Genomic DNA, 10,035 nt, shown 5'->3' with positions numbered 1-10,035 from the left:
GTTTATCTGAAATAAGCCCGAGCCCTCCCAACTCATCTTCATTTTTACTCACAGTTGCACGGCCTGGGTGCTCGTTCAGCTTCCAGAGCAACAAACAAGCAGTTGTTTTCTCCGGTGACTTACGGCCTGGCAGCGGCCCACGCTCCCGCTGGCCAAGCGCGTTACTGACACGCAGCGACAGCGCCGTTTTGTTCCGCTCAGATAAGGGAAACATATCTCAGCTTTAAGGGAACCTTGGCCTCATCTCGCAAAACAAGGAAATAAATAACGAGTCCCTGTGAGAAACCGTCAAACAAAAACACGGAGCTGACGGCGTCCGGCCGCAGCCGAGCTGTCCCCCCGCTGCTCGGAGCTGGGCAGGGCTGCTCCCCTCGGGGCGTTTCGCCAAGTGATTCCCCGAGAAAAACACGGAGACGCTGAAGGCGCTGCCCGAGGAGCGGTAGCCGGTCCCGCGGCGCCTGTGGGCCCGGACCCGGGACGGCTGCTTCCAGGCCAGCTCCGCACAGTGACAGCGGAGCAGGGCCACCTCCGGGGTCGCACGGATTTCCCCAAAGGCGGCCCGGGTGCGGAGTCTGACGCGGGGAGCGTCCATGGCGAGTGGGCACTGAGCACAAGCTGGGGGGCAGCGTCCATGGCGAGTGGGCACTGAGCACAAGCTGGGGGGCAGCGTCCATGGCGAGTGGGCACTGAGCACAAGTTGGGGGGCAGCGTGGTTTAAGGCAGGAAGCACAGGTCCTGGTGGCCACGCCACGGCACTGCTGGCTGCTGTGACACGGGGCCTCCGTGGCTCCCTCCAGGGGCGGCGCCCACAGGGACGGAGGGGCCAGGTGGTGCGCCGCCAGGTTTTAAACACACGTTTGAAATGCTTGGCAGCAAAGCAGGCAGGATGGCATTCAGCGAGTTGTCTTTATATCCACTGAGCCGGGCACCGCACAACCACCATGACAAAGGAGGCGGTGGAGGGGGCAGGGAGGGGCAGGGCTCTGCTGGTGCCCGGCTCTACCTGCCCAGACCCCGCCTGGCCTCCCAGCCCCACAGGGCGCGGACGGAGAAAGGCCACGTCGCTGAGCCCAGGCCACGGAATGGAGAGGCCCGAGGACATGGTTCAGCTCCAGAGATGAGCGTCATTCCATCGAGAGGTGAGGAAGAACGAAGCACACAGTGGGGCCCAGTAGGGAAAAGGCCAAGTTCTGCCTAAACGTGAAAGAGCGAAGTGCTGCCGGCTGCACGAGAGCAGGAGCCGATCCGTGTCCGTCGACACCGCACGGTGAGCGGAGGGACGGAGGGACGGAGGGACGGAGGGGCGGAGGGACGGAGGGACGGGGGGACGGAGGACTTCACAGCTGGAGGAACTCACTGGACCGTGATGTACAGTGAAATCCAGCTCTGAGCGTCTACATAAACAAACCCCTCTGGGCCTGCAGCGTGAAGGCCTGGCTCCCAGCCACAGGCCTCCTCAGGAAGAGACGTGGAGCCGTGTCCACAGCCAGGAAAGTGGGGGTTGGGGGGAGAGTGCGTGGTGAGCCGGAGCCCCAGGGCCGAGGGTCCATGCTGAGCCTTCACACCCCCTCGGCCGCAGACGGCCGGAGAGGAAAGGACACGGAACGAGGGCGCCCGCGGTTACCCCGAGGGGACCCCGTCTCCTTCCACGCAGATCAGCTGCTCTGTGCACAGGTGCGGCCTCACCCCACCTCAGAGCTGCGGACAGGGATCGGGAGAGCAGATCAGAGGAGATGGTGGAGAAAAGGCTCCACACATCCTCACCCGCCAATCCTGCTCCCCTGGCAGAGCTGCCATCACTCTGGGGTCTGTGTAGGTGGTAACCAGCCGGCAGCATCTCCCAGACGCAAACCTCCAGGTCCTGTAACAGCAGGAACGTGTCCCCCACCCACCGTTCTCCCGACGCTGCTTCTGACTAACGGGTAGCTTGTCGATGAGCAGCATGTTTGCATGAGAATCCTAGGAGCTAACAGACTCCGACCTTCGTCGCCCGGCTCTGGGAGATTTGCTGACCTTCCCTGTAGGACCGGGATGACCAAGACCAGACCATCGCTTGAACCAGTTCTGAGTCCTTGTCGGGGTGGACTGTGCTGGTCTGCACGTAGAGAACTTCCCAACCCTCCCGGCTCTCTGTTCTGCTCTCCCTCTCCCTCCGTGTAGAAACCTCTGCCTGCACTGAGCTGAGATGTGGGGATGGCCTTGTGACAAGAGTCCCCCCTCTCCTCAGGTGACCGACACCTCAATCAACCTCTTTCCTTCTTCACCAGCTCCTGTCTCACGAGTTTGGTTTTCGTGGCAGCAGGCAGCCGAACCTTGGTTCCGGTTCCAGTCCCACCCAGACTCGGGAATCGGCACCGCTGGGGGCGGGCCCAGCAGCCAGCCAGGTCACTCTGATGCCTACTCCAGTCTGAGAACCACCCTCTTCCTGGACAGAAGTCCAGACATGCCCTGTATGGAGGCGAGGAAGAATGAGCGGCAGAGGTCAGTGTGCCTGGGGGAACGAGGTCCTATTAGGTGGTTAAGTCTTCACAAGGCACAGAGCTCAGGTGACAGCCGGGAAGGGCGAGTCACCTGCTTAGGGCTACGCCGCCCGTGAGGAAGTTAAACTATTAGGAACTTAACACACATGCAGACCAGCTCCTGAGAATAAAAATGAAGTGTCTGTAATAACAAATATTAACGGGAAGCTATTCAAATTGCTAGAAGTTATTGAAGAACCTAAAGGGGAATTTATCTGGCAAAGGATCGCAGATTTCCTTTTCCAGCCCTAAATTGCGGTCAGTTAATTCAGTGAGTTCATAAATCGGTGGAACGTCAGTGACCCCGAAAACCCGTGTTTTGCGTGCTGGACCCACTGAGCGCACAGCTGGGCCCCGTCTTCTCTCTCCGCTGTTGATATTTTTATGGGCAAGAGGTCACAGTGGTAATTACAGAGGAGAAGAGTATGAACAAGTAAATATTTACTGATTTCAGGTTTTTATCTCCTGGGGATGCGATCCTAATAGGCTGCTCCCAGCACTCCCTCCACCAGGCGGCCTGCTGGCTGCCAAACGCTCTGTGCTCGCATTTTGGGCAATAATGTCCGTGTGAACCAAAGATAGGCGTCCCGTCCGGCCGCAGACTTGGGCTCCCACCAGCGAAGTCAATGCCGAGTAAATTTTGTGTAACAAGATGTTCAAATGGCACTTTGGGCTGAAACACGTCATGATCAAATTCCAAAGTTACTCGTTAGACAAGATGTCCCTCTCTGTGGCCAGGAAGCGGTGAGCTGGCTCTTTGGCAGCAGCTGGCGGGGCAGGGTCTGCGTGCTCCGTGTGCCCACCGAGAATGTTGCCTGAATGCGTGTTTTATGAACCAACGCCAAGGCAGACGGCAAAGAGGGCTGGTCCACGGGCGAGGGCCGGGGCGTGAGAGGGGGACGCAAACCGAGTCATTAACTGAGAGCTTCTACAACTGGGAGTGCAAACGATTATTTAAATGGAGATCAGCAGCGGCTCACGCTCACCTGTGTGTGTCATTAATGCAAACGCCGATGCGGCCGTCGGAACAGAGCGTCACAATAGTGATGTGCCCCTCAGAGGTGTCGGCTGGGCCATCCGTCACCAGAGGACACTTTTTCCACTGCTTTTCGGAGGAGTGGGAGGGAGGGAGCGAGAGAGGGGGAGAGGAGAGAAAGCAACATCCATGTGAGAGAGACGCATCAACTGGTTGCCTCCCACGGGCACCCTGACCAGGGCCGGGGATCGAACCCACAACCCAGGTGCATGCCCTTGACCTGGAATCATATCTATGAGCCTTCAGTGTGCGGGCCGCGCTCTCACCACTGAGCCACGGGCCAGGCCTATAAGAACATTTTGTTTCCCCGCGATGGGCTCTGGCGGCTCCTCCTGTTAAGAAAAAGCCGCACCCACATGTGGCTCCTGGACGCACCCCCGTTCCTCCTGCCGCGGGGCATTCTCAGGGAAAACACAGACGTTTCAGATGCGACACATGAAACGAATCAAAGCCCCCGTTCGACATCCTCATCCGACTCCTGCCGAGAATGACTGCAGAGCGTGTGGGCAGGCGAGCTTCCCTGGGGGCGGCGACAGCCTTGCTCCACCGAGGCCGGGCCCCAGACAGAACCTGGTGTGGAGGGAGATGTTCAGACTGGGAGAGACGCGCTGGTCACAGGAAAACCCCTCATGCCCCCCCCACCACCACCACACACACACCTCACTCACTCACTCAGAAAGCATCCATGTGAGCAAAACTGTGGCAAGCCCGGCCGGCGTGGCTCAGTGGTTGAGCGCTGACCCATGAACCAGGAGGTCACAGTTCGAGTCCCAGTCAGGGCATGTGCCCGGTTTGCGGGCTCCATCCCCAGTGTGGGGCGTGCAGGCAGCAGCTAATCCATGATTCTCTCTCATCATTGGTGTTTCTCTCTTTCTCCCTCTCCCTTTCTCTCTGAAATCAATAGAAATATATTTTAAAAATCTATACTAATAAAAGGGTAATATGCTAATTAGACCGGAAGTCTTCCGGACAAAGCCACAGTGGCATGGCCGAGGCAGAGGCGGTTAGGGGTGATCAGGCCGGCAGGGGAGAGCAGTTAGGGGGATCAGGCAGGCAGAGTGCTTAAGGGCAATCAGGAAGGCAGGCAGGTAAGTGGTTAGGAGTCAGCAGTCCTGGATTGCGAGAGGGATGTCTGACTGCTGGTTTAGGCCAGATACCTGTGGGCCTAAACCAGCAGTTGGACATCCCCCGAAGGGTCCCGGATTGGAGAAGGTGCAGGCCAGGCCGAGGGACCCCCTTCCCCATGCACAATTTCATGCACCAGGCCTCTAGTAAATAAAACTCAATACCTTCAGGATAAGGTCTTTTCACACTAAGATTTAAATCGCATCCTATAACTAAAGTCATCTATATAATAAAGAGGGAATATGCTAATTTGTCCATTACGGTGTCCCAGTCACGACCAGTCTGTGGGCAGGCCAGGAGCGGGGACTTCCGCCCCCAGCGCTAACGTCAAGCTGCCTCTGTGCTCCTGTGTGCGTCCCCGTTCAGCACTGGTATGATGCTGCTGGGGGGAGAGGGGGCTGGGCTTGACAGGGGACCTCAGGCTGCACCTCCCACCCCAGCGCCAGGCCGGGGGACCTGAGGCTGCGCCCCCACCCAGAGGGGCTTGACGGGGTGGGGCCGGCTGGGTCTGGGTCTCCTGCGTTTTCGAAGCGCATGAGGGTGGTGGGCAGGGACTTGACTCTGGGTCCCATGGTGTGGCGCGTCCCAGACTCTGACAGGAGGGAGATTTTATATACATTTTACTAATTTTCTTTCATCTCTGACACTTCTTTTATAGAGAAAGGGCAAGTGGCAACATTAAAATATTTCTTCTCATTGATCCTCTTTTAATGTGCACGAATTCCGTGCACTGGGCCACTAATGTAAGTATAAAGCAGCATGAGAAACACATGCAAGTACAAAAGGGAAGAATGAAAATGAACAACGAAGCTGCCCAATTCCTCCATGGGCATTGGCCCTTGGACCCAGGCCCCCCGTGATGACGGCAGGCACCCCGCAGGGAGGACACAGCGGGAGGGCACGGGCCGAGGGGAAGGGCATCCGTCCACGTGCAGTTTGGAGAAGATCAAAGACTCCCTCTCCCTGCGGAGGCCCAGCTCGCGGCCTGGCTGCAACGCCATCTCGCTGCCCCGCGTCCAGAGAGAAAACAGGCCTCTGTTTGCACAACTGCCTCCATCACTAGGGACGCTCCACAGACCCAGGTTACAACCGTCTCAAAATAGCCACTTACGGAATCACAGTCTTAACTGGTTCAATCTGTTTGAACAATGAGTCGTTGAACGTCATGATCACTTAAAAATAACACAATTTTCCAAAAAGAAGTGCAATCAGCCCCCGTCCTGTCCTCAGTCTCCCTCCTCCGGCCGTTTGGTGTCTGACCTTCAGGAAGCGACGACGAAGATCGATTCCTTGGTCTGTCCCTTCGCTCAGGGCCTCGGAAGGGGGCGTGTCCTGCTCACCCATGGACGCAATATTGGAAACATCTAAACGGGCCTCTGTAGCTGCAGGTCGTCCCGGGATGGACACCGTCAGTGTCACCCTGAGCTCCGAGCCAGGAAAAGGCCAGGGAGGGCATCGTGTCTGTCGAGTTCACGGATGGATCCCAGCTGTGGCCGTCCCTGCTCCAAAAGTGAACCCTCCCTCCCCCCCCCCAAGTGGGGCTCATGTCCTGGATCAGGAAGCGTCGACATTGCCTCTCATCTGGAGTTTGGGGGGCGACACACTCTCCTAAGCAAAGCCAGGCCTCGCCGGCAACAGCTCGCTCCCCATCCCTCCACACCTTCCCTCACTCAGCCTCGAGGGAGGGAGGAGGTGGTGCTGTCGCTGAGCCTAACTCGCTGGTGGAAGTGGAGGCCATTAGCTCACCGAGGTGCCAGGTGTGGGGCCAGGATCACTGACCGGCGTGTCCACGGCTCCTGGTGTAAGGGCCGAGACAGCACCAAACCCAGCTCTTCTCTGTCAGAGCCCAGAGCGTGTCCCCTACACGCAGGGGCGGGCGCCGCGTGCAGTGCGAGCTCATCACGATGAACCCTGGTGACCACAGAAACCATCTTCAACATCCAACTTCTCAGCACACGCCTCACCCTGGGTAAACATCATCGCTCGTTCAAATTCATGCAGGTGCAACATCCCCGACATAGGAGTTAAAATCACACACACACGTACACACACACGTGCACGTGTGTGCATGTGTGTGCTCACATGTGTGTGCATGCACATGCACGCTGGGCGAGGCTCTGGCTGCAGCGGGAGACACACTGGCTCTGCCTTCTCGGTGCCTGGCCCCCTGGACCCCGGACCCGGGGAGGCTGCAGAGAGAGAGCCCTGAGAGCGGCAGCTGCTCCTCTGGGCTCGGCTGTGGGGACCCAACCAGCCGCTGAGGCTGAGAGGCTGGAACCGTGTCAAACTTGAAGTGAAACAAATGCTTTTAGGAGAGCCTGGGAGTGAGACTGAGCCACCGAGTGAGCGCGCACCCTCCCACCTCCCCCCCAGGCCGTCCCCCCCCCAGGCCGTCCCCCCCCCCAGGCCGTCCCCCCCCCAGGCCGTCTCCACCAGTCAGGGCAGCGCGGAGAGGCAGGGTGCTGCGGCGGGGTGCGGGCGGACAGCCTGGCTGGGCTCCCTCTTTAAAACGTTCACGCCCGCCCAGCTGGTGTGGCTCAGTGTGGAGCACCGACCTCTGGGCCAGGTCCCAGTTCGATGCCCGGTCAGGGCACCTGAGGACCAGGGATGCAGAGCCCTGAGGGCATGTGCGCACTCTGCCCGCCGTCAGGCCATGTGCGTGAGCAGGAAGCCTGTGTGCGGGGAGACGGGCCTGCGGGCAGCGGGGTCCCTCGGAGCAGAGGGAGTGCTTGCGGCTGGAACTCCAGGTCTTGCTCGTGGAGCGAATGCAAATGAGCCAAAGGTCCGGGAGATTGGCTCCCCTCGCCAGGGGCATTCTCTCGCTCTCGTGCACATGCCCCTCGGAGCTCGCCAATAGCTTCCCTGCACGGCCGCTGGCATGCCAGTCACTTGTCTCAACAAGTCTTGTACGAGAACCACCACCTTACGAACGTTGGTCTAAAAATAACCCTCCGGAGGCCAGCTCCCATCCCAGCCGGTCCCCGCTCTGTGCTCCCTCCGGTGCCACCACGGGCAGGACCCAACCCACTGTCATCCATTTCCCAGAGACCCGGGCAGTCAGCCGAGCCCAGAGCCCAGCCCGTGGACAGCACAGCGTCACCCGCAGGAGGGACAGGGAGGCGCACTTACAGCTACTGCTCGGCAGCCCCCGGTGCACTCCCTGGAGGAGGATACACAGCTGAGCATCATGGGCCGAAACGCTCGTCACAACACCATTGCAGGTGACACTGCAGGAGGACACCTGCTGCTGATGCGCGTGTAGCACGTGGCCTGTGTTACCGAGCTGGGCAGACACGGTCAGCGCGGCACCGTCCCCAGCCAGGCCTGAGGGACAGTCGCCGTGGGAGACACCCGTCCCACCCAGGCCTGAGGGACCGTTTCTAAGCAGCCCGTGGCCTCCCAGGGTGTAGACCCCACAGCACATGGCTGCATCGCGGTCATAACCAGGGACAAATTAGTTTCTAGCCCGATTTGCATGGAAAAAATAGCCCATGGACGGCTTTCAAGTGTAAAAATAAACAAACTTTCTATGACGGCCTGGCGGTGAGAGCTGGCCGAGTGGCCTCCCCGGGGAGGTGAGGGCCCAGCCACCGGCCATGGGCCTTCCTCACTCCTGGGCCCGCCGTGTCCTCTGGTTCACACTGTGCTCACAGGGACCACAGGCCCGGCCACTGTCCACAACCCACTGCACAGACTGAAAGGCTTCAGGGAGCCGGTGAAGGGCCGGCGCCGCCTGCACGCACGAAGGGCTCGCTTTTACACCCTCGGCTCCATCACAGCCCGCACGCTGCCGTCTCCCCGCCATACGTGCAGGAAAGGGGCCAGAGGACCAGACGTCTATGTGTGGGTGAGAGCGTAGCCACTGCTCACGGGAAGGAAACGGGGGCCGTACGGGGGTTGCCCACAACCAGGCTCACGCAGGAGCGAAGCAGAGAGGACGGGGCGCCCTGCTCTGGGGCTGGGGCGCCCACAGGTTTGAGGGGGACGCGGCCCTGACAACAGGAACCCTCAGCGGAAAAGCCTAGGGGGTGTGGGACCCCCACACTTGTCTTCAATCTGACAATGTTGGCAGCTCTGTCGGCACCAAGTTCCCGCCACGGGGACAGCACGTGTGACGATGCTGCACGTTTAATGACCACATGCACACCCATGCAGGGAGACACACTCACAGGAGAGGTTTGTGTGGTCGGAAATTATGGGAAAAACCCTAAATATCCAGCCATAGCGGTGAGTGGTGGTTACAGACACGCGAGCCCATTGAAACTGCGGAACCTGCTGAGCCATTAAAAATTCTCAGGTGAGGCCCGCGGCTCAGCGGCTGAGCGTCGACCTATGACCCAGGCGGTCAGGGTTCGACTCCTGGTCAGGGCACAGGCCCGGTTGTGGGCTCCATCCCCAGGGGCCACGTGCAGGAGGCGGCCCATCCGAGATTCTCTCCCATCGTGGATGTCTCTCTCCCTCCCTCTCCCCTCCTCTGGCGTCAAGACACACATATCGATGAGACAAAAGGGCCCCCAGAGGTGGTCCAGGAAAGACGCTCCCAGGAAAGCGTGCAGCCCTTACGCAGTCTCCCACAGAAACAACAGAAGGGGCGCCCTCCCTCACACGGGCGCTGGCAGAGCACCCAGCGGCGGTCGCCGTGCCGACTCGAGGCCCACAGGGACCCTAACGTGGGGCGGGGCAGGGACTGTGCCCGGCAGGCAGCTCACCTCTGACCCAGCACAGCGGTGGGACCAGCTCCTCGGGCTCCAGAGTCCACAGCGAGGCGCTCCCCACGCCCGGGGGGGGGGGGGGGGGGGGGGGGGGGGGGGGCTGACTTTCAGAGAGAGAAGTCCCCGCCCCGGTTCTGATTGGTCCCTCCTCATGCAAATGAAGGCTCCAAATGCTCATGGTTTGATTGGTCCAAAAGGCACTGTCCTGGTTGGTCAGTGACATTGTTGTGGGCTATAGCTGCCCAGCTCTGATTGGATGGGGAAAGCCTCAGTCCTATTGGTTGAAATGGGATTCGGGGGAACCTTCATAAGGGCTGGCTCCACCCACACACCCACCCACCCCGAGCGGAACACAGGGCGGGGGGGGGGGGGGGGGGGGGGCTGGCGGGCTCCCCTGAGGTGCAGTGTGTGAGGCCCATGAGAAATGGCTGCTGGGCTCTGGGGGGGGTTTCTTTGTTGGTTTTTTCTAATAAACTTCTATTGATGTCGGCGAGGAAGGGAGAGGGTGAGAGAGAGAATCAACCATGAGAGAGAATCGTGAATCCGCTGCCTCCGGCACGCCCCCCGCTGGGGATGGAGCCCGCAGCCCGGCCTGACTGGCGGGGAATCAGCCCCGACGCCCGGTTCACAGGCGGAAGCTCGC

The 10,035-nt window shown here is 59.9% G+C and overlaps 1 long non-coding RNA gene across 1 annotated transcript; it reads left to right on the top strand.

The window, feature by feature from the left end:
* The first annotated feature begins 998 nt into the window (after positions 1-998).
* Positions 999-7,030, top strand: LOC118665886. Its single transcript, XR_004970753.1, has 3 exons — positions 999-1,267; positions 2,268-2,481; positions 5,339-7,030. It is a non-coding gene; the product is annotated as an uncharacterized LOC118665886 (long non-coding RNA).
* The last annotated feature ends 3,005 nt before the right edge of the window (positions 7,031-10,035 follow it).

This window comes from Myotis myotis, unplaced genomic scaffold (genome assembly GCF_014108235.1).
Source record: "Myotis myotis isolate mMyoMyo1 unplaced genomic scaffold, mMyoMyo1.p scaffold_m19_p_11, whole genome shotgun sequence".
Taxonomy (NCBI): Eukaryota; Metazoa; Chordata; class Mammalia; order Chiroptera; family Vespertilionidae; genus Myotis; species Myotis myotis.
This window is presented reverse-complemented; position numbering and strand designations above follow the sequence as displayed.